This window comes from Papio anubis, chromosome 3 (assembly GCF_008728515.1).
Source record: "Papio anubis isolate 15944 chromosome 3, Panubis1.0, whole genome shotgun sequence".
Taxonomy (NCBI): domain Eukaryota; kingdom Metazoa; phylum Chordata; class Mammalia; order Primates; family Cercopithecidae; genus Papio; species Papio anubis.
The window spans coordinates 27,268,400-27,294,307 of record NC_044978.1 but is presented as its reverse complement, the minus strand read 5'-3'; the positions used below and the strand labels follow the sequence as shown (position 1 = coordinate 27,294,307).

The window sequence follows — 25,908 nt, the reverse complement described above, 5'->3', positions numbered from 1 at the left end:
AATTCTCAAACAAGGAACAAAAGCCACACATCATAAAAGATTGATTGCAAATTATATTGTGACAAAAATAAGAATGTCACTACATCAAAGGATGCACGAAGAGAGTAAAAAGACATGGTACAACTGGAAGATCTTTGTTTTATCTTTGTCATCAGCAAAGAATTTGTATCAACAGCATGAGATTACAAAGCTCCATGAGGAATTGGACAACAGACATAAGTAGGAATTTTATAAAAAAGAAAATGATTAAAAAAACCTCATTGATATCTAAAAATATGTTCACTTTTGCTATTTTTAGGTAAATGCCAATAAATATTAGAAATATATTACTACACTCTAACCAGTTGGCATTTGTTTTTCAAAAAGCATGATAATATCAAGTATTAGTGGGAAGCAACCAAAAAACTACATATTGCTGATGGGACTGTAAATAAGCACAATCACTTTAAAATGCTACTTACTATGTCTAGTAAAGTTGAACATTCGCCTACTTTGCAATTTCACTCCTGTGGGAATACCCTAGAGAAATTCTCACATGCATTCAAGGAAATATATGCACAAATATTTATAGTAGCATTGTTTTTTAATAGTAAATTGCTAGTAACAACCCAAGAGCCCATCACTAATTTAGTGGATAAGGAAACTTTGATTTTTTTTGTTACAATGGAATCTTTACAACAGTAAAAACTAATGTATGAAAACTACAAGAGTCATCATAAGGAAAGAATCCATTGAGGTCAGAGAGTTAACAGGGGTGAGGACCAGTTTGAGCAAGTCATTGCGGCTCATTTTAATAACATTGGCTTTTACTCTAAATAAAATAGGAAGACATTGGAGGATCTGACACATGAATGAAATTACCTGACTTAGGTTTCATAAGATCATTCAGACTGTTGTACTGATAATACATTAAGGAGAGAGATAAAAAACAAGGAGATTAGTCTTAAGAGTAACATAATCAATGTAGAAATAGCACTGACATGCTCAAAGGTAACAGCAGTGGAGGTGATAAAACAATGTCCAGGTTTGACATGTATTCTGATATTAACCTTAAAGAATTGCTGAAGAATCTGATGAGGAGTAGAAGAAAGAAAGGAGGTTAATATGACCCCAAGATGTTAACATAAGTATATAGTTCCAATTTGTCTCCTTCAAATCTGAGATTGAAAAAATTTGATCCCTAATGTTGGAGGTGGGGCCTGGTGAGAGGTGTTTGGGTCATGGGGGTAGATCTCTTAAGAATGGCCATTCAAATTGGAAGTCAATGGGAGTAATGAGTGAATTCTAGCTATATTAGTTCACTCAAGAGTTGGTTGCTTAAGAGTGTGGCACCTCCCTCCCTTATCTCTTTTGGTCCCTCTTTTACTATGTGATGCATCTGCTCTGTCTTTGTCTTCTGCCATGATTATATGCTTCCTTAGATAATTCCCAGAAGCAGATGCTAGCACCATGCTTCTTGTATAGCCTGTAGAACCATGAGCCAAATAAACCTTATTTCTTCATATTATCCAGACTCGGATATTCCTTTAGATCAATGCAAATGAACTAAGACAAGTATTTAGAAAAGCAGAGAATTCTGCAGGGCAAGCGTTTTTTTTTTTTTTTTTGGTGGTGATGGGAAGAGGAGAAGATAACCAGTTCAGATTGTGATACTTAAGTTCCAGGGCCTTCACAGATATTCAAATGTATATGTAAAGAAAGCAGTTCCATATACAAATATGGAAGTGCAGAGGGAGGTCAAGTCCCAAATAGCAGGTATTGAAAGCCATGAATGGGAGTACTGAGGAAGTATACACAGGTAGAAAGAAGAGCTTGAGAGTATTCCACCACTGAGAACAGTGGTTCTCCACCAAAGGTGATTTTGTCCTGAATATTTGGTTGTTCCAATGGGAAATGAGGGTGCTATTGTATCTAATGGGTGGAGGTCAGAAATTCTGTCTAATGTCCTACAATGTGTAGAGCAACCCCCACAATAAAGAATTACCCACCCAAAATCTCAGTGGTGCCAAATTTAGAAACCTTGCTAAGAAACCTGGCTTTGAAGTTGGGGCAAAGATCTTGCAAAGAAAATTGAATTGATGTGGACTGAGTCAGGAGGAAATGAGATTGTGGTGTCCTGAAAGGCAAGTAAAGGAAATGTTTGAAGGATGAGAAAGTTATCTCAACTATGGCAAATCATCTAATAGTTCAAGCATTATTGAGAGCTAACAATTGACCCCAAGGTATTTAATAATCTGTAGATTATTACTGACCTTGATGGAAATAGAGTTCAGGAAATGTTCTAGTGGATTTGAGAGAGAATATATAAAGAGAAATTTGAGACAGTGGATAAAGACAGCTTTTCAATAAATTTTGGCATAAAATAAAGAAGAGAAAAGGAATGACAGATGAAGAATAATCATGATCAAGAGAGTTTTGCTAGTTCGTTGAGCTTAAAGACAGGGAAAATAGCACCATTCTTTCATACTGATAAAAATGACCCAGGATAGTGATACAAATTGATAAAGAAGAAAGAGAGTGGGGGACCCTTGGAGCAATGCCTTTGAGTAGCTAAGAGAAGATGTAATATAGGTATTGATATACTCCAATTTTTATGAAAGGTAAAAGATGAAAGAATAAGCATTCTCAGTCATAAACATGCATACCTGCATGAATTTTATTGACTGTCAATTATTAGCTATGTGACTGTAGTCAAATTATTTAGTCTTTCTACTTCAGCTTTCATCTGTGTAATCTCTCCTTCATATGAAGCTGTTTTAAGAATTAAACAGGATTATGCATGCATAATACCTAATACATCACTTTGACACACACCAGGCTCTCAAATAATGACAACTATTACTATCATTCTTATTTAATGATAAAATCAACTATTTCGTTCTTGGGATATTTCTGATTGTCATCATCATTTAACGCTTTAAATGTTATGTCTGTAGTTGTGTAGCAATATCTTAAGAGAGATACCTCCTGCTAAAAATGCTGATATCTGATTATAGATAACATTAGAAAAATTCACTCAAACAATACCTCTACTTCTTTCATAATTAGCTATTTTTATTTACTTAGGTCATTTTGTTTCTTGTACAGATATTAAATTACAATGATAAAAACTAACTTTTAAAGATTATTGACTTTACCTTGATTTATATTTAGGCATTGGAATATGTGTTCTAAATTTAAATAAATTCCATTTGATTTAATTGAATTTTGTTTTATTTTAATATTTAATTATGGATGTATGCTATCACTTACCAGTATTTCTTATATAATTTAAAGTTGAAAGCAAATGATTGTTTTCCAAGACCAAAGGAAATCCTTCATATGTTTAGGGTTGAATATCATTGTTAATGCTCCATGCTAATTGCATATAAAATTAGCATCATTATCAATTTAAATGTCCAAAGCATATTATTTTCTGTTTTTCTCTTTTTACTGCAATATTAATTGCCCTCCGCAATTGTTATAAGCTGAATATTTTAGGGCATCTGGATCTTTAAATCATTACAAACTGTTTAAAACACTAAGGCTTAGAATCCTAAATCCTAAAACCTAAGGTTACATTTTATCTGACTTTAACACCACCCCCCCCCCAGGAAAAAAGGTTACATTGTATCTGATTTTAAACACACACACACACACACACACACACACACACACACACACACACACCCCAGGAAAAAATCTACCTTTGCAGAGTTTCCAAGGGGAACTATCTTTCAAGTTTTTTGTTTTTTCCCTCCAAGATTATATAACTAAAGTGCAAACATTATTGTTCTCATGATTATGCATATTTTAGAGCCAGAATTATTTACTGAAAAAGCTCAACATTGAACCTCCCAGGGTGATGGCCCAATTAAAGAGCTTCCATAATTATGTCTAAAGCAAAACCTGCTGTCAGAGTCTAAAGCTTTAGTTGTAGCACAGCAAATGCTGTGAAGAACAGGGAAGAGCCTTCATTGGCCTCGGTGGAGAAAAGAGCTTGCCTAGAGACTGGTCTGCGGGAGATAAACAAAGCATATTCTAATGTGATCCAAAGTTAGTGAACTTTCAAGCATGCACGCAAGGAACAAAATTCAAATGCACACATCAGTGATTTATATAGCTATAACTTAATTATTTGGGAGGAATTTCCATTTGTGTTATATGTTCTATTATCGATGTAACTCAATTGGATTGCCTTCTTATATTTGCATTTTAATGCACTAAGAGGATTTAATTTGAACTCTTCTCGTACACAGCTATTCCAAATGGAAATTTATTTCTAAGTTACTATTTGAGCTTCTTTCCATTCACTACGGTCAAACATGTCAGAGTATGCTATGGTGCATGCAATCGCTCAAATACTGAGTGTGTGATTAGTATGGAATCAAACTCAACTTAATATTTTAAACCACCTTGTCAGCTCTGCGTGATGACACCAAATACAAAAGCAGTGCTTCTTGGTGATGAGGTTGTAAACATCAAGAACATCATGGTTCTTTTCAAAAATTGATTAGACAAATATAATGATCCATAAAAAAGTGAATACATATTACAGTAAGATACCAACACAGAAAAGCAAAGAGAATTAGGTGAAATATGGTGTATACATATAATTATAATGTGGTTCATTAAATTTTTTAAATTTGTTTTTTGTTTGGAATTTTCTTATGTAAATTTTTATAAAAACATATGCTGTCTAATGTAAAACTACTTTTAAATGGTAAACATTCACATAAAATTATTCCTGTAGGTGGCAAATTAAGAAGTGAGACTCCCCCCTAAATTTAAAAAAAAACTAGTTTCCATATTTTACAATAGCATGCTGAATACACACATATTTATTACCAGTACACACACACATACACAAATATAAATCTCTATAGGCATGCATATATTTATGCATAAAGATAGCCATAAACACATAAAATATGAGAATTTATTTTTTAAGTAGTGAAAAGGAAATATCTAAATTATCTCAACATGATGAGCGTTAAGAAATAAGAATCAAAATATATATCTAAAAACACACAAAGTGTCAGTGGGATGTTACTGACAGGTATGATAGAAATACAATTCTATTTTCAAAATATCTACAAAATGCAAGTTTAAAGAGGTTTCCATAAAATATTTATAGTGATAATTTTCTATTTTATACAACAAGCAGTTCCCAAATCTCAGGGACCTAAAAGTGTATTTCTCGCTTTCCCTACATATGCACTGAAGGTTGGCAAGGAAAAATCTTTCCATGAAGTTATTAAAAACAAAGTGATGAAGAGTAGCCTTTCTCATGACAGCCCTGTCTCAACATGGACATGAGGATATGCCATAATAAGGGGAAAAAACAGAAAATCATGCATCAGCTCTTAAATACTCTCTGTCTTTTCGATTCTTTTACTGAACAAACAAGTCGCATGGCCATACCTAACACTGGAATAATTAGAAAGGATAGCATTTCCATATGCTTAGTTTAAAGAATCAAAAACATTGGTGAGTATTAATAATTACTACCAAACTTTAGGAAGTTTAATGTGGTAAAGCTTAGACTATCCTGATGTGTATGATGATTCTTCAAGGCCAGTGGTGAGACTATTTTAAATTTCCTAAACTTTTTTTGAAAAAGTGATTTGTTTAAGTGGGAATGTGTTTCACTTAATCTCTGTGACCAGATCGTGAAATAGTAGTTTATACAATATTTTTACTTAGGAGGAGATAGACCAAAAATATTTCACAGTTTCATAATACTAGTTAAGATTTTGATTTTTTATAACTAAAAGATTCCTGTTTTGATCATTTCTTATTTATATGCATGATAATAAAGGAAAAATAGTGATTTTTGTGGAACCTAAAGCTTCACCTATTAAGCACCCAGTGTTGTTTTCTTTCTAACACTTGAATGGAGATATCTATATAAATATAACATCCGTATGTATGTATTTATATATCTATCTGTGAATCTATGCATCTATCTGTCTATCCATCTGAAGAATATTTCCCTTTTAACTGAAACACCCATGTCACTTTAGAGTGAATCTATTCTAACAGAAGGATCAAATATAGAATTTCCTCTCTAGAGTAAATTCCTTAATACCGTACTGACCTATCACTGTATCTATAGCTAAAAAAGCCTTTTTATAACATACTTTTATATCTCACTCATTTTTTAAATTTTATAATAGTTTTAGATTTACAGAAAAGTTGCAAAGATGGTACATATACTATATATCAGTTATCATATAGCCAACAACTAATATCTCCTATTGTTAAATCTCATATTAGTAGGATACATTTGTCACAACTAATAAGCCAATGCTAATACCTTGTTATTAACTGAGGCACACCTTATTCTGAGTTTCTGTGTTTTTTACCTAATGTCCTTTTTCTTTCTTTCTTTCTTTCTCTCTCTCTCTCTCTTTTGTGTGTGTGAGACGGAGTCTTGCTCTGTTGCCCAGGTATGCCGTGTGGGATATTGACTCACTGCAACCTCCACCTCCCAAGTTCGAGTGATTTTCCTGCCTCACCCTCCCAAGTAGCTGGGACTACAGGCGTATGCCACCATGCCCAGCTAATTTTTGTATTTTAATAGAGACGAGGTTTCACCATGTTGGCCAGGCTGGTCTTGAACTCCTGACCTCAAGTGATCTGCCCACCTTGGCCCCGCGAAGCACTGAGATTACAAGCGTGAGCCACCACGCCTGGCCCTAACATCCTTTTGTTTCTGAAGATCCCATTCAGGACATAACATGAAATTTAGTTATCATGTTTCTGTAGGCTCTTCTTAACTATGATTTCACTTGTTTTCTTATTTTTATTTCCTTCAAAATTTTATAAATATTCTTATCTGGGAATTAGTTTCTAAGTTTAGTTCCTATTTCTCTTTAGTTAACATTCCCTAACTTAACATAAAAATACTGCTTTTCAAAAAAGTCAAACAAGTTCAACATCAAGAAGCATTTCACAAGAAGCTGTCTTCACAACAGGCAAAAGGCAGATTTTAAATCTACAATTGTTCTTTCATGCTTGATTTTTTAAAGTATGGCCAATAACAAAAGCTGTAAGATTTATTTGTAGTACAGAATTATATAATCACTCTATTGCTATAAGAAAATACAAAATAGAGTGATAAATCCTCATAAAAGTCACATTTTTGTATACTCTGTAGGTTACAGTTCTCCTTGAGATCAGCTTACTGTTTTTTCTTTGAAGAGACTTTCCAGAAACATTTTTTATTGTTTGAATTGTTTCCTTAGTTTTTCTACTTATTATTCATTTGTATCTATAAAATTAATGTTTGGGGCAGGAGCGGTGGCTCATGCCTGTAATCCCAGCACTTTGGGTGGCCGAGGTGGGTGGATCACGAGGTCAGGAGTTCGAGATCAGATGTTGGTTAAACCCCGTCTGTACTAAAAATACAAAAAATTAACTGGTCGTGGTGGCAGTTGCCTGTAATCCCAGCTACTCGGGAGGGTGAGGCAGGAGAATCACTTGAACCCAGGAGACAGAGGTTGCAGTGAACTGAGATTGCGCCATTGCACTCTAGCCTGGGCAACAAGAGCGAAACTCCACCTCCAAAAAAAAAAATTAAAGTTTGAAATATGAAGATTACTCAGGGTACTCAGGTAAATGAAAGACATTTATACCTAGCCAACCAACCCACCTTTACTTAAGCCGCAATCTGATTTACCTTGAATCTGGCAGATCACTAGTCAATATTTAGTGAAATTTCATATCTCCAACTAATAAATAAATACATTAACATTGAAGCTATTTGAACCTTCCCATATTAGGTGAGTTGGTGAATAAATTAGATGATTCCAAACTGGTTGACCAAATCTTCCTTCTGAATATCTCAACTAGTCTGTCATTGAAAAATCACTGAACACAATCCAAAATAAACTGAGAAGACAATGCACTATTCATATTTTCTAGTGCGATAATTATTGTGTCACCCTAAATTCCTTCTATGTCTTGAATTTGACCTTTAATGCATTTTCAATCATTATATCTAATATATTTGTAATTCCAGTGGGTCCTCAAATTTTAATATATCAACATAATGCTTTATTGAAAATGTACTTATCTGCATGTTAATAGGTCTAAAAACACCTATTGATTTAATTAAAAGTTTTAAAGGTGATGTATATATACATTTATATGTTATAAAAATCGGTTTTCAAAATAAACATGATTAGAGTGTCCACTGTCAATAATAAATTATCATCTTTGTAGTTCATATCGTCAAAAAGATTATTGTGTTAATCTTGCACATGTAACATTATTTTATAATGCCTTCTAAATATGATATGAAATGTTCCAAAGTGCATGTGATTTATTACTATACTTTGTATTTTCTGAGTCAGGCATTATTAACCTGTATTGCAATAAGAAGTGATCAATCAAACCATTTTTCAATGAATGCAGCATCTATAATTCTAAATGAATTTTAAGTGCTATAGTGATTTCAATGGGTAAACTCTTCAGAAACACCAGACTTAGTAGGCAGCCTGAAAGGAATATACATAAAACAAGCCAAGCAATCAAATAAAACAATGTGAGATTACTCTAGCCAAACTTGTTTGAGGAAAAATACTGCAAGCTCAAAACCAAAATCTTTTGTATGTGTGTGTCATTTACCATGTGATCATGGCTCTGTGGCCCACAGAGTTCTAATATTCAAAAATTATTTTGAAAACACTCCCAAAACCAAAGTGTCTGTATGTTATCTGTTTAGAATTATCAACAAATCTGGAAATGCTGAGTAATTGAAATGAAACCCATACAAAAGATTCTTCCCACTAAAAGTCTATGTGTGCTGGGTGCGTTGGCTCATGCCTGTAATCCCAGCACTTTGATGGCTCAAGCCTGTAATCCAGGCTGAGTCAGGAGTTCGAGATCACCCTGGGCAACATAGAGAGACTGCCCCCCCACCCCCCACCAACCATCTCTCCAAAATATAAAAATATTTAAAAAAAAAAATTAGCCAGTTGAGGTGGCTCACAAGCCTAGAGTTCAAGAACAGCATGGGCAACATAGAGAGACCGCCATCTCTACAAAGAAATCTAAAATTTAAAAAAAAAAAAAAAAAATTAGCTCTGTGTGTTGTTGCATCTCTGTGGTTCCAGCTACTTGAAGGGCTAATGTGGATTAGCACCCCCAAGGATCACTAGAGCCCAGTAGGTGGAGGCTGCAGTGAGCTGTGATCATGCCACGGCACTCCAGCCTGGGTGACAGAGTAAGACCCTGTCTCTCAAAAAATAAAAAATAAAAAAGTCAATGTAGTTTCAATTTGTCTATATATTTGTATCTGTGTGTGTATATGCATATGTGTGTGTATGTATATATGTGTGTATAAGTATATGTGTGTGTATCTGTATATGTGTATATATATGTATATAACAGGCTTCTGAAAAATATTTTTGTTCCTGGTAGAAATGCTACCTTATGATTTCACTTACTTTGTAACTTAGTTTCAATACTATGTTCAGTTTGACATCTGTTAGTAAGATAAAACATGTGGAGTATGCCTGAAATAGAAGTTTGACTATTGCTCTATTTAGTGGTAAGACTTGAATGAAAAACAGATACATAACCACACTAATAAAATTTGTTTTATTTTTCCTCTAAATTAAGGAAATTTTTAATTAGTGGTGCTTTTGGTTTTTGCTAACAGTTTAGAACTTCTTAAAGAATATTGGCTAATCAGGATTATATCAGAATAATATATTTTGTTTGGAATCCTAGATATTTAAGAGATAAGTTATTTTGAAGAAATATTACATACTTGAGAAGGCCAAGTGCTTCCTAGAAAGACACACTGGGCCTAATATGTTTAAAGGAAGACTTTAGACATGGAGGAAAAATCAGTTTACATGGAACATATAACAGTAAAGCCACAGAGTTCTTAATATAAGACAGAGCTCATTGGGGCCTTTTGAACCAGAGAGAAACATGTGTGCTGTCTGAGACAGTATGGGCTGTACCTCCCAGAAACCTTGATGTCAGCTTGGTTCTACCTTAAAAGCTCTTCTAAAGTTTTATCAAAATAAATGAATAGTGTCTAGAAATGTGTCTGAGACACAATAATTGTTCAGTAAACAATTATTATTATTCTATGGCATCTAGTTTCATTGGCTCTGTACAATCGAGTTGAGATTCTTTTAAGTTAATGTTCAAAGACATAAAGAAATGTTACAATAGAAGAATTACTACCATAAAAAATCATTAATACATTCACTAATAAGCAAATGTAAATAAAAATCCAGAGTGCATGTTTACTCTTAACAAAATTATGGCACCAAACTCTATGGTTAAATAATATTTCAACCATTTCTAGTCTGAATGTATTGATGTAATCATCATAGAAAATAATATGACAATGCCTATTCCTTTTACTTAAAAGTGATCATGTGATTTTACCAAGTAATTCAACTTCTGGGGAAATGTTATAGAAATAAAAGCATAATTGAATTTCAAATATACATTTCAAAAGTTTGTGGATCACTAGACATTTACATAAACACTGCATGCCAAATAACAGCAAATTTTACTAAGATTTGGCTTTAATGTGTTCTCAATAAATCACATGTGCTACTATTAAATTTAAATTTCATATAGGAAAAATCAACTAATTACAAAAATGCCATTATAGAGAAATCAATTAATTTAGTATGAAATCAGGAATGAATAACACTATCACGTGAAGCTATGTTAAATCATTAGAAATACAGTTTTGTTTCTTTTTCCAGAATGCTCCAATGGAAGTTTTCAACTGAATCATTAGGGCATATATGATACTCTTTCTTTCTGATAAAAAGAAAAAAGAAAAAAAACAATTGGAAAAAGTTTTTAAATTAGCCGTTTTATATTTTGAGCAGGATGTTTAAAAATCATGTAGCAACATCCCAATCAAAATAACTTGAGATAGTTTTTATTTTCAAATATGTAAGGTATATAAATATGGGACATGATCCTTGGTATGAAGTTGCTAACTGAAAACATGCTGTCTGTTTAACAGTTGCTGAAGACTGATATGCTCTAACTTTGTGCCAGTTTTAAAAGTTTGAAAGGTTCTGAAATAAAACAAAATGTGATGTTTAAGTTCATTGTAGTTGAGCTTAACAGAAAAAATTTAGGATATGACCTGCCATATTCTAATAACTATCACAGATTAATTTAAGCCTGCTGGTGCTTTACAGAAGCCTCTTGTATACTCGGCATCTTGTCATATTCTATTTTCTAGATCAAGAGCACAGTGTTAAGATCTAAAAACTGGGGCAGTAAAAGCCTGAGTATCACACAGCAGGGTTTCCATAGTGTCCTAACCATTTATAAATCAAATCCATTTAAGGCCAGTAATAAATAGGACACAGCAATTTCAAGAGAAACTGTGTGACTTCTTCAAATATTTAAACAGTTCCAAATTTTGCAACTTCAAAAAGTTATTTTGCATTTAAAAATACCTTTATTTGCTCTACCTGAAGACTATTTTTGGGACAAAACAAAGTGGCACTAGAAGGCCAGAATCAGAATATTCTTAATGCCTTCTTGAGCTCCCTCTACTGATTTTTAGACAGTTTTTAGCTTAACCGAGATGTTCAGCAAAACATGTATAATTAACTAGAAGTCCAGTAGAGTAGCATCCGGAGCAGTTTTCACAGCTGGGCACACAGTCTTACTACAGACATTATCAATTAAATTGTACTACTTGTGCACAGACAGGGAAACAAACTGAATGAAAGCCCTTCGACTTTCTCAGGCCTCAGGACATGTAGAGAAATAAGGCATTGGCTAAAAGAAAATAAACAGTTGCAGAGGGTATTAATTTGAAATTGTTGTTGTCATGAATTGTAAATAAGTGGAATTTAAATGCAAAGCATTTTCTAGAAACTTTCTCTTCAGTTTTTAATTATTTTTACTGCTATTAATTATAGCTCTATGAGAAATCTCACTGAGGAAATAATTCAGGAAAATCTTTGGCACAATTCATGCACTTCTTTCAAGTCTTATTTTCTTTGTAAGCGCACCAACTCTTGATATTCTGCCAAAGGATTGAGATATTGTGCATATAATTTTTGCATTTATTTTCTAAATGTATAGATGTATTTTTATTACTATTATTTTCTTTTGCTTTTTTTCCTACATGGTCCCATGATGTCACACTATTTGAATAAAGAATGCAATTTCATAATAACAAACAATCACTGTAGTTTTTCAAGCATGTGCACAAACCCAAAAAGCATTCTAAGCATTTATCTTTCCCTAATAATGCCATAGTGTCTGGGATAATGAATCATTGACATAAATACCAGCTCACTCAATCATTGCCTTAAAGGAACATACATTTTAGAGAACTTAAATTTTCTATGAAAAAATGTGAAGTTCTGAACAAATAAAGTGCACAGTGCTAAAAGGGTCTAAATTTATACTCAGAAATTAGATTTATGTCCCAGAATTTAGTTGCAACATGCTCTGTCTAGTATGTTTAAAAGTGGAAAGAAAAAAAAGTAACCGAATTAACATATTTCAAATACATTATAGTGCCAAACAAAAATGAAAGCTAATTTTCATTAACAGGCAAACCACAAAAGGTAATTACTTTTTTCATGATATGTGCCTTCTGGTTTTTGCCAAGAATTTGACATTTAAGACTGAATAGAATTTAACAAATTGAAGTTCATTCAAGAGGATTTTAAGGTATTATATCAAATCAATACTTGATAATCATAAAGTTCTATTTTGTGAGTAGATGTTCCAGTATTCAACATTCTTCCACCCTAAGCGTACTGACTTCTTACTGGATGATAAGCTCTTTCTTAAAGTCCCCGGGGCTTACTGATATCATGTTTTCTCCATTATAATTATGGATAAAAACATTCACACTTTTTAGAATGATAAGGAATATTAACTTCAATCAGAAACTACTTATTGAGTTCCTCAGAATGGCATGAAGTTGGAACCCATGATAATTCCTATCTTAGGTAGTACTCTTGTCCCTTAGTAATACTTTACCTGTTTTACTTTTTACCTGCACACTTATCAACACCAGACATTATATTATACTTTGGCCTTATTACTTTGCTTATTGTCTACCCTGTCACAGAGAGGGTAGGGTAGGTACTCTCTCTCTTATTCCTACTCAACCCCAGTACCAGAAAGGGTACCTGAAACATAGTAGGTATTTAATATATTTATTGAATTAATTTATTTCTCTTAAAATAACTATAACTTTTTTTAGATGGAATTCTACTCTTGTTGCACAGGCTGAGTGCAGTAGCATGATCTCAGCTCATCACAACCACAACCTCCTGGGTTCAAGTGATTCTCCTGTTTGAGTCTCCCAAGTAGCTGGGATTACAGGCACCTGCCACCATGCCCAGCTAATTTTTTGTATTTTTAGTAGAGATGGGGTTTCACCACGTTGGCCAGGCTCGTCTTGAACTCCTGACCTTAGGTGATACACCAGCCTCAGCCTCCCAAAATGCTGGGATTACAGGCTTGAGCCACTGCATCCAGCCAAAATAGCTATTATCTTAATAATATTTTTTAAAGTATTGTTTATAAAAGAATGAAAAATTGAATTTACCTACTAGTTAGTTGTCTTTAGTTTTTGTCAAGATAAAATTGTTTTAATTGTATATAAAAGATATAAGTGAAATGGCTTTTTTCTGTACAATTAATGTTAGTAAAAGCAATTGCCCAATAATTTACTAATCTTTAGACGCATAAACAAGAAAAAATGATCCATAGCACATAAATCTTTTTTGAAGATCTTTTGAACATGGCATTTTTTTTCACATGTTGAAGTTTTTCTTTTAAAGTGAATCTAAAGTATATTTCTTGCACTTTTCCTAAATAGCAAGTGTAAAATGTCATGTTCACTTTCTATGTAATTACTATATTATCTGTAAAGGAGCATAAATATAATATTAAATACAAGTTTCTGATTTGCATGAAAATGGTTCATGTTGCATGCAGTAAGGTCATAATAAAATATCCTTTGTGTGGTTCTCTTTTTATTTTATTTTATTTTATTTTATTTTTTGAGACGGAGTCTCGCTGTGCTCCCAGGCTGGAGTGCAGTGGCGTGATCTCGGCTCACTGCAAGCTCCGCCTCCCGGGTTCACGCCATTCTCCCGCCTCAGCCTCCCAAGTAGCTGAGACTACAGGCGCCCGCCACCACGCCCGGCTAGTTTTTTGTATTTTTAGTAGAGACGGGGTTTCACCATGTTAGCCAGGATAGTCTCGATCTCCTGACCTCGTGATCCACCCGCCTCGGCCTCCCAAAGTGCTGGGATTACAGGCTTGAGCCACCGCGCCCGGCCAGTTTGTGTGGTTCTCAATTAGTCAGAGACCAAAGTTAAAAATGAGAAAACACAGCAGACGACCAAACTCTAATATCAAAAAACATTAACCAAATCCATCATCATAGATCTATTATAGTTCAAAATGTACAAAGCATTATGTAATAAATGCAAGCATAAAAAGAGAGTAAAATCCAATGAGGATCAATTAATTTATATATATATGAAGTAATCATAAACTAATGCAAGCATAAAAAGAGAGTAAAATCCAATGAGGATCAATTAATTTATATATATATGAAGTAATCATAAACTATGCAAGTTTTTTTTACACACAGAAGAAGTTTCTAGGCTTCTTCCTATAAAAGGATTAATTAGGAAGAAGAGCCTATGACACATTAACAAATCCAAAAGCAACTCCAGACTGTCTACTACATAGTTTAGATGATAAATTTAGGGTTAGAAAGAAGAGCCCAGTGGCATTCAAGCAATAAAGACTAAGGTTTAAGTAAAACTTCAACCAGGTACAGTAGGCAGAATGCTTCCTGAATCCCAGTGACACACACTCTTGTACAATCACCTCACCTTGTGTGTAGGCGGGACCTATAACTTGCTTTTGACCAATAGACCATGGCAAAGGTAATGTGCTATTGCTCTTGTGGTCACATTATATGACAAAAAGGAAGGGATTTAAAGATGTAATTAAATGTATATCAGAAGGGAGATTACCCTAGCTGGGCCTGACTGGATGAGTGAGTCTTTAAAAGCGGGGTTAGAGGTCAGAAACAGAAGTAGTCAGATTAATTCTTGTGCCAGCCTTGAAGCAACAAGTCTCCATGAGTTCTGAGCCGCAAAGAAACAACTCTAGCCAACTGTTAGGTGATCTTGGAGAATCCCAAGCCTCAAATAAAAACCCAGGGCTGGCAGAAACCTTGACAGTGAGGTCCTGAGCAGAGGAGTCAGCTAACCTGTACCCAGACTCATAGTTCATGGAAACTGGGAGATAATAAATGTTTACATGGCTAAGTCTGTGATAATTTGTATGTCACAACAGAAAACATACATATGTTTTAAAAGCATGAACATTTTGGTGAGATCCAGAGTGATACTGACATGACATTTACTGCAACAAAAACTACAACAACTCTGAAAATCACATGGGAGCACAATATGCTCTTAAACTGTAAAAACATTTGACTGGATGCAGAGGAGTGGGACCTAAACTGGGATCTTGAAAGTACAACAGTCCAGACAGGACACCGTGTTTATACAGAGATAAGGAACTGTGTAATGGTTTAGATTTTAACTTATCTTTGTTTTGTATGTGTGCATTTCACATATCAGAAAATGGGAATGCAGGCTGACTACTTGCAGTGCGTAGAACCAATTAGAAGAATCTTTAAAGCAGCAGTGTCAACTTAATGTGAAAATTGGAGATCTAATGATGATTTTTGAACATGGTGGCATTATAAAGCATATTTTAATCAAGAGAAATCCAGAGAAGATATGAAATCTGTAACAGCAGGACATAAAGAGTAGGACCTGATCATGCGGTTGACTTCAGACAAAACTTGGTCTGAGTCTCAGCTCTGTAAGTAATACCTTAAGATTTGGTTTCAGAAGACATACAAACATGAAAAAAATGCTCCACATCACAAACCATCAGAAACATGCAAATCAAACCACAATAAGACACCATCTTCCACCAGTCAGAATGGTTATGATTAAGAAGTCAAAAAACAACAGATGCTGGTATGGCTGCAGAGAAAAGGGAAGTCTTATATGCTATCAGTGGGAGTACAGACTACTTCAGCCACTGAAGAAAGCAGTTTGGAGATTTCTCAAAGAACTTAAAACTGAAATACCATTTGACCCAATAATGCAATTGCTGGGTAGATAGCCACAGGAAAATTAATCATTCTACAAAAAACATACATGCACTTGCACGCTCATTGCAGCACCATTCAGTATAGCAAAGACATGGATTCAACCTAGGTGTTCATCAATGGTAGATTGGATAAAGAAAATGTGGTACACATACACCATGTAATACTACACAGCCATAAAAAAAGATACGGTCGTGTCCTGTGCAGCAATGTGGATGCAGCTGGAGACCATTATCCGAAGCAAATTAACACAGGAACAGAAAATCAAGTATCCCATGTTCTCAGTTATAAGTGGGAGCTAAGTATTGTAAACACATGGACATAAGGATGACAGTAGCAAACACTGGAGTCTACAAGAGTAGAGTGGTGGGAGGGAGGCAAGGGCTGAAAAACTAATTATTGGATATTATGCTTAGTATCTGGGTGATGGGATCACTCATACCCCAAACCTCAGCATCAGGGAATATATTCAGGTAACAAACATGCACATATATCCCCTGGATCTAAAATGACAGTTGAAAAATAATTCAACTTTTTTTTTTTTAAAAGATGGTTTCCCCATATCTATTTTATAAGGTGTTGTGCATATAAAATGAAACTCTGTTTATAAATGCTTAAGACTATGCATGGGATATTATGAATCATCAGAAATTTTGTCTCAATTATTATTACAGCAGGAAGAAACAAGAATAAGGAGACTAGTGTAAAGAATATCAGAATAATTCTGTCTCAGTTTGGACAGTCTGAGTCAAGGTAAATACGATAAGAGAAAAGTAGAGAATCAGATAAAGCTACATGATAAAGTGAGGGATGTAAAACTTGTGTACCTGCTGCATATTGTATAGGAAGAACGATGCAATTTTTAAACATCTATAAATTTTTAGACCAAAGTAAATTGAAAGAGAATTTGTCATGAACTGACTGGCAGAAAAAGTAGAATAGGGGATCATGTCAGGGATGAGATCATGAGTTCATGGGGTTTGTGCTGTCACCATGAAATCAAAGTTAAAATGTCCAGCAGACCTTTGTAAATACATTAATGGACTTCAAATCTGGGTCAGAGCTAAAGATTTGGAGGATATCTGTGAAGAGATGATAATTGTAGCTGCTGGAGTGAATGGACTTCCTAGGGCTCCACAGAGAATGAGGAACAATGAGTTACACGAATAGTATACACAATCTCGTAAACATTTCAAGATTAAAAACGTTTATGCCAGACTTCGTGTCAAAAGTGAAACATTGATTATTGCTAACCGATATGTAAAATATAGAATCAAAGGCCCTATATGTTTTCCGCTTTAAAGTTAAACTTTCTTAAGAAAATCAAACTTTTCTATCTCCTTTGGGATCCACTTAATAAAGACAACCAAAAACTTGTCTAATGGGGATTCAGTAGGGAGTCTGATCAACTTTCTGGCTCACCTGGGAGCTGTGTTATAATTATTGCAAACAGCAGTCACCGCTTCTCTTTCTCAGTCACCCTAAATGCTATATGAAAACGAAGAGCAACAGCTAGTGGCCAGTACTCCCCTTTACATCAAATATAATTAGATAGAAAAAATAGAATAAAGTATTTAATGTTTCCAAAGCTTTCAAGAGCCCACCTTAGATTACCTCCTTGGTATTGTGCTTCAAAGCTAGTCATTTGTTTTGATTATTTTATTTAATCTTGATTTAACCTCACGGACTATTCAAAACTTTAGTAACTAACTAATCTGAAGGATTACGTGTGAGTAGCAGTTGATACCACAAATGCTGATTGCTTGAAATGGTCTAAATGTCAACAAGTGTTTGAATTTCATCTCCAGTAGGACTTTTAAGGGAAAAAGAAAAACAACTTGAATTCCTAAGAAACATTATCTACTCTATTCTATTGTTTCCTTTGCTGTTTGAAGCACCAAGGAAAACATTGGCTGCTGCTAATATTTTGAATATTCTATGAGATCAATTAATGTAGCATCTTTATAACATGAAATACAGAGGAAAAACTCCTTAAGGTCTTTGGTATTATGCATTCTAAAGTATGTATACTAAAGAATATATGCCATAAAATAATTTCAATGACCTAATAATTAAGGAATAGTCTTGGGGAAATAATAAGAGGCATTTACATGTAGTAAAGAGATTATCATAGTAAAAAAGCTGAGTTTTGAAAAGGACATAGCTAGTTGGACTTCTGACCTAAATAGAGGTACTAAACATGTAAACTTGGTTTGATTCCCTAATTCACCTACTCCTAGTTGCGTGACCTTAGGATACAGTGGTATGGAGATTTGATGTGAATTTCTGCTTTATTGTATTAATATGAATAATTAAGAAATGAATAACATCAATCTTTACAAAGTCATGCAAACGTTACATTACTTAATGTGGGTGTATGGCCTGATATCAATAAAATATATATGAATACCTATTAATACTTTGAATGGTATCTATGTCTATCTTATTGCTCTTCCCAGATGAAAAAGCAAATCCAGGGTCCAAGACAAAATGATATCAATAGGCACTCCATTATGAAGCAACAAATGTTTTTACTAGCACCAACTCACTGGCTCTTTTTCTTTAGAAATATGAAGGGCCAGATTCCATAAACCTAAGTGAGGCAGCTCAGAGTCTGATTGACAGTAGAGTCAAAGCAATTACTGGGGCTTTGAGAAAAGGGGCATGTAACTACAGAGGGCAGGTAGGCATTTGTGTTTTCATGTAAGTACTTTTACTTTTAGGGTTTTGGAATTTTAAAAATAATAATAACTCCAGAGACAATAAAGCAATATCTAATATGTTTTGTGGAAGTGGTCCAACTACAAAAGGTAAATTATTTCCATTTCATCATCATCTTTGGGGAATATAGTTCAGGTGTGTGTTTTAATTGCTACTGTATGTATGTCTTAATTGCCACCTTGGTGCTATATTCACAGAGAAAATACATCAGTAAAGTAAGTTTGTCTATTACAATATACATTTAAACACTACTCAATGAAGAAGTATTTTTAAATATTTTGCTTTAGAATTGTTACTTGTGCAATGAACTAGTTATGAGTTGAAATAATATCCTGTGTATTGACATGCAAATGAACTCACTAAGCAACCACTTTGCTTTACAGATTTGTATAATTTGATACCAAAAGCCACATTAAATTAATATTAATTACTTGATTTTAAACCAAGAAAGTTCAGAGTGAAGCTGTTCTCCTATTTCACCACATTTATGCATGAAAACATTAATACACAAGGAATAAAAATATGTTATGGGCAGGGATATCCAGGCTCTGTTCTACAGAGGTGTATGGCTTATTATCTGAAGATTTGTAGGAAGTAAACTTGATGTTTTACTTTTATAGACTGTAATTTCCAAATCCTTTATCAGAACTCATATTTTTTCATAATTAATGTGGTGCTATAAACTCTTCATTATGCACACATCTATTTTTTTATTCCTGGCAAATATTCATTTTCAATTGTTCCTTGCCTTGCCAATCAGCATGAGAGGTTCTAAATGTCATTTTAATGCCAAAAAAAAAAAAAAAAACTGGTATGTGCACAAGCATTCTAGTCGAAATAAAAAATAACAATAATTAGAAGCCAAATTTGCCACTAAAAGTTATATATTGTATTACAGTTTATTATCTAAATTATTTTGTACTAGCTAGCATGTCTTTAACTTGCATGTTCTAGGTCATCCCCCTTGCATGTTTATTGTAGAGTAGAATTTACATATATATGTGTATATACATATATGTGTAAATATGTGTGTACATACATACATTCATACACACACTCTAATTGTCTCAATACTTATACTATTATTTAATTCATCCTCTTTCAGAAAACTCATTGGAACTCTGAGTTTATCAAAACATGGTCCCATCCATTATAATAATATCAATTCCTCAATACTAAGGTGATTTAAAACACAGAGGGACCAATTGCTTTGCTGTGTGGTTACCAATTTAATTGGAAAATTAGGATATTTCTACAAGCTATTCTACAGCTAATCTGAAGTAGGCTATACCCCAAAGACTTTGGAGGTGTTGAAGCAGAAGGTGATTAACTCTGTTTGGTAAAGGATAATTGGTCACTTGACTCTTAGAATAATGCTAACAACAGGAAGTATTTTTTCTAGCTTATTAGTTCACAAGAGTCTTTTGAGCTTCATAATATATAAAGTACTAAAAAATACGAGAGATACGATGGCAATTTTGGGCAAATATGAAGAACTAATGGAAAGATGTCATTCAAGGCCTTTGGGTCTCATTGATAAATGAGCTTTAAATATTATTTTTTAAATGGTCATTATTCAAAGAAAATTATCAATAAATTATTAGGCAAATAACTTCTTAAATATCATTTAAAAGGGTATTTTTATTTTTTTCAAACTTTTTAGAGTATTTCAGATTTATTATGACTTGTATTTCTCTATCGCCCATCTTAGTAACTAGAAAAAAAAAAAAGAAAGAAAGAAAGCAATATACAGCCTTGATAATAAAAATTCCAAATTGATTCACCCTTATCTTAAATCTCACAAAACATATACAGGAATGCATTTTATTTGTAAGGAGAAACAATCTATCTATAAATTTCATTTTTGACTCAATTTTTAGTTTGATTGATGACCCTTAAGAGGTTGAGAAACAAGAAAGACAAATTGAGCATGTCATGTAATATATAATTACATTATTTTAATAATTTTCTATAGACTTTATGAAGTTCGTCACTTTTCTGCAAACAGTGCTGCATATATTTGCCATGTGTCTGTAATGAAATGAGTTAATGTCTTAACAAGCCATCCAGTGTTGTGTTACTGAATAATCCTTTACGTTTTACATGAATTCATTATAACTCCAAAATATGGTCATTTCTTTGTGGATCAAAGACTTAATAAAGGGCCACCACATTTGAATATCTTTCATATGTGTCTTCAAAGTTGGCACTTTTATTAGTTCCAGTGGAAATGTTATTCTGTATTTAAATAGTGTCCCCTATATGCTAAATTTGGGCTTATGATGGGAATCTACTTTTACCTTATTTCAGGACTAAGATACAAAAGCTAAAAGTGTAGAAAAATCAGAAAAAAAAATGCTTCTAATATTTTAAATTTGCAATCTCATCGACTCAACCTTTGGTTATTATTGCTAGTAGCATAGTTTGACTTCAGTGTTTAACTATGTTATTGTTAGATGAAACACTAAATTTCATCTTAAAGAATTCCATATTTTGGCAGTTCAAGGTAAATGTTTATACTTGAATAAAGACATACATCTTGGAAAACTTTGTGCAAACGGAAGTCAATGACACATTCAGGTACATTTTGAGTAAATGTAATGTTTATATATAGTACTGCCTTTCAAATAAGTTATAAAATTAAGATATATGTTAATGTTTCAAGATAATAAACAAAATTGAAAATAAAATAAGCCGTAATTCTGTTAGAAATTTCACAGCCTAAATATTTATATCAATACAATTAGTTTTAACAAGAAAATTTCATAATTTGTAGTGGAAAGAATGATTCCTTGTGTATTTAAAGGAGATTATGTTGTATAAACTTCCTAGCTCAGTGTTTTATATATTCTTTTTTGCCCCTCTACCCAATCCGGGCTTTCAAAATTTGTATGAATATTTAATTTAAGATCACATGACTGATGTGAATCTTACAAAGAATATCTGTTTAGGGTAAAACATGTGAACAACTTCAAAAGATTTACATTTGACCTCTAGTATTTGCAACAATATGCATTTCTTGTGGTAATCACTCTCTTGTAGGGCTGTGTAGTAAATACAATGAAAAATCTCTACCTAGAGGATTTCGTTTACATCATGAAATTCTAAAGCTAAACTTCATCCTAGTAACTCTAATACAACTAGAGTAGAAATTTTATGATATTTTAAAATATACAAATATTTAAACCTAACAGTGTACTCCTGCTGAAAAGCATAGCTCTCTTCAGTGAATAATACTTATTAAGTATGAAACAGCTTTATATTTAACTCATTCCTGTTAATATTGGACGTCTACTTTGCAACCTAAACTCTCTCTCTTTCTCTCCCTCCCTCTCTCTCTCTCTCTCTCCCTCTCTGGAATGTAAAGGAAATATCCCCCACCCCCATGCTTTTCCAGCCATCATTTATACTTAATCTAATGTCACTAAATGACATAAATGAGAGACCACAATTCCATTTATCAAGCAAACCATCACACCTGTCAAAGTTATGAATAGTAATAAGAAATGCAAAGAGCACAAGATAACTTCTATCATTTAATAATTGCTCAGTATGAGAAGTACTGTTCGGTCGTTTTCACACTGAATTATTTCTCTGGACACACTCAGAACACACTGCCAATTGACAAAAGGAACATAGCTTCAAAAGAAAATCTTCTAAGTAGAGAAAAGCTCTCTGTTAAGCATGCAAGAGGTTAAACATTGCTGAAATAGTGAGACATTTTCTCAGCCCACGCTTCCCAGTTCCATTCAATTACCAACAGCACAAGTGACTATAATACAAGCTAATACTGTATTATTAAATCAGAGCTTCCCATTTACATCCACCTCTAACCTGAGGGGGTGGCAAGGGGATGGCATTTGCTAGTCAACAGCAGAACAAACAGCCCCCAACTTGGAAATACACATGACCTTGGGGTGTGGAATGCTCAGAGACTGAGTTTCACAAGTTTTATTTGGATCTACTGCATAACAACACATCTAAATGGACCCAGCATGATATAAATGTTTCTATCCCTACCTCCTCCCTTCCAAAAAAATGTTAAGAGAGCTCTGCACTTTGAAATCTATGTTTTAGATATAGGAAATAATATTGTTGATTAACCAGGGATTAGTCCATTCAGATAATTATTTGATTATATTTGTTCTAAACAACTTGTTGGTTGATTTATTTAATATCATTTGCTAATATATTTGGAGGGTTTTCTGGAATGGTTCCTTTGAACCCTGGTGAAAGCATTGCTCTAAAATATTTATATTTATAAAGCAAGATATAACATAATGACATTAACTTCACAAAAAGCAAAGCTCTCAACTTCCCCTCTAGAATTTAGTGCATAATCACTAACAGATGATCTTGCAATAATAATAATAGTAATTATTAAAATATTTTTGCAATCATTGCCAAAAGTCCAGTTTCAAATTGTAAAAATAAACAGAACTTGTTTTTAAATTTTTGTGTAGCAGTCCGTATGTCTCCCCCACTTGTAATCATTTATAACAATATTATTTTTCTTACCTTATTTTAACAGTCACAAAAGTCCCCCAGAAAGATTCCTAAACGCTGTGGAAATACAAATCACAATTTAAAAAAAAAAAAAAAAAAAAAAAAAAAAACCACTAAGAAGATCGTCTTAGCTGGGAAAAAAATAAATAAATAAAATAGTTTCGTCTAAAACTATAGAAATCTCCAAAGTCACGCCTGAATGAGCGCCCAGGTGGCAGAGGAGTCTCTCCCACGTCCGATACCACACTCCTTTGTCAAGTTGATATGGGTCCTGTTGGTGAAGCGGGTCCCACAGGGCACAGAGGGTGCAAGAGGGCGTTGCCTCCAGGTGCTGGAGCAACTGGTCCGTTCGCGTCTCAGTTTCAGCACCGACAGCACAGTGGACAGTACCAGCTCCTCTCACCTCCAGTTTGTCTCAGTCACTGAACCAGGCTGATTCTCGCTCCTCCTCCCTAGGCAGGAGCTGCTGCCACTCAACCCGGGGGTGCCCCGCCCCCACCATCTGACGTAACTATTTTGCATATCAACTCGCCGAGAAGTGAGGGGCCGCCCCCTTGACTGGGCTTCTGCTAGGGTCAGCTGCGGCAATCGAGGCTACAAAATCCAGGTTTAAAGTCAGCGTGGGCATCTTTGGACTTCAAGATGTATTCTCAACCAGTCCAGTGGAAATTAAACGCTTTGGCGGTGCTGGAGCCTTTGCCTTCGCTGGGACTGCCGTTTCTGCGCACTCTAAGATCGCTGCGGGCACAGCTCTGGAAGGAAGACGGGGCGGAGAGAGGGGGCAGTGGAGCGCGGAGAGGACCGAGTGGGAGGCGGGTGGGGAGGAGACGGAGAAATAGAATGAATCGATTCAACTGTTCTTGAAAACATCTCCCATCCTTTTGATCTTCCTGGCCAAACTTTGCTGCCTCTCACTGCTATTTGGTTATTTGAACGCATACGTATGTGGTGTTCCTACTCCTTTCCCTCGGTTCACGGAGCCGCTGGAGGGAGTCGCTGCTGCAGAAACTTGCCTGGAAGAAAAAAAAAAAAATCTTGAGCAGCGAGAGGAAACGTGAAAGCTTGCAGCGCTAGCCATCATTTCTAAACAGAATCTTAAAAATAAAAACAAAAAGAATTACGAGTGCTCCATAGTATATATTATACTTCATATTCGTTCCAATAAAACCTACAGAACCTTCCCTATTCATTATCATGATTTAAATATATCCTCAAACTGTATAGACTTGGAGATTCCACAGTAAAAAAATAAATAAATAATAAAAAGTGAAAGTTCTCAGCTTCAACTTCCACTGCCAAAATTCTGAAGGTTATGCAATATTTATTATGTCTACTATATCAATTGTTCTATGAAAGATGGAGTATGCTGGAAGCATTACATAGCCTTTAGCAATTCTCTCAGTATTTGTGATATTTCTTGTCCCAGTGAAGCTCTAGCGGCCTTGAAGGCAAGAGAAAGGGGGCCTGTCAAGCCAAATTCCACGGACTGCTTAAACTTGTAAACAAACACTTTCAGTGAACTGAAGTAATCAATCATCCAGAAGGGTGATTATTCACATTCCATGCATATGTCCCACCTACAGTTAACATGACTTACTTGGACAGAAAAGTGGGTATCTAAAACTAAGCTTAATTTTCTTAAGTTGGATAAAGCATGTTTAATAAAAAAGATTGTTTATTCAAAAAATATCATAGCATTTCACACATCGTTTTCCATCAGAATGCCTACATACTGATATGTGTCATCATGTTCCAGGAGTCTGATAGCATCTAGCACTGGATCCACTCACAAGCCTTTTCAAGGACTCTAATAAAATGAATACACTTGTTTATTCCTCCATCAGGAAAAATAATAAATTTTATTTTCTGTGATATTAAGAAGTTTTTTGAGGAAGTCTATTTACTTTGTGGGCCCATACCCCCAAACTCCTTCTTTCTAGTTACTTAAAAAATAAAAGATAACAGAGGAAAAAAACTATGGTATTTTTGCTTGAAGGAAGGAACATTTTCTTTATTCTGATTCACACCCGCATAAACCTTTCTCTATGGCTTTATTCCAGAAATGGCCCGTTTCTTTTCTGAACGTACAATCCCTAGTACTATTTCTCCAACACACCTTGACCGTAAGTTTCACATTTTGGGTAATCTGCAATGTTTTTGTTTTCTCAGACATTTTACATTTATAAGTGTCAAGTGTCATGACTTTTTGCACAGATACACACGCATGTATTATGAGTTCTTCAGTTCTCAAAGTCATTTTAATAATGGTGGCAGACACCATGATATGACAGGAAAGATGATCTGTGGGGGCAGATGGGTGTTGCACAATTGTAATTACAATGGAGCCAACAATAACTTAGGCTGGCTATGGCGCGCATGATATGCTTCTTTTGGGAACATCACATAGCACACTTTGGTCTGCTTCATGCCAATGTGCTGAAATGTCAGAGAAATCTTGATAGTTCATTTTAGCAATGTAGAGAGTACATGACGTATGCTTATAAAATTCCACCAAG

At 34.3% G+C, this 25,908-nt stretch overlaps 1 protein-coding gene across 4 annotated transcripts in view; it reads right to left on the bottom strand.

Annotated features, from left to right (window-relative positions):
• FSTL5 (follistatin like 5) overlaps positions 1-24,163 on the bottom strand; it is a 795,441-nt gene extending 771,278 nt beyond the window's left edge. For 2 of the 4 annotated variants that reach the window (XM_021938126.2, XM_021938127.2), the window contains exon 1: positions 23,405-24,163. The gene's annotated coding sequence lies outside the window, so the exon portion shown is untranslated. The remainder of the gene's footprint in view (positions 1-23,404) is intronic. The other 2 variants (XM_021938124.2, XM_021938125.2) reach the window with 1 other exon arrangement.
• Positions 24,164-25,908: the final 1,745 nt, after the last annotated feature.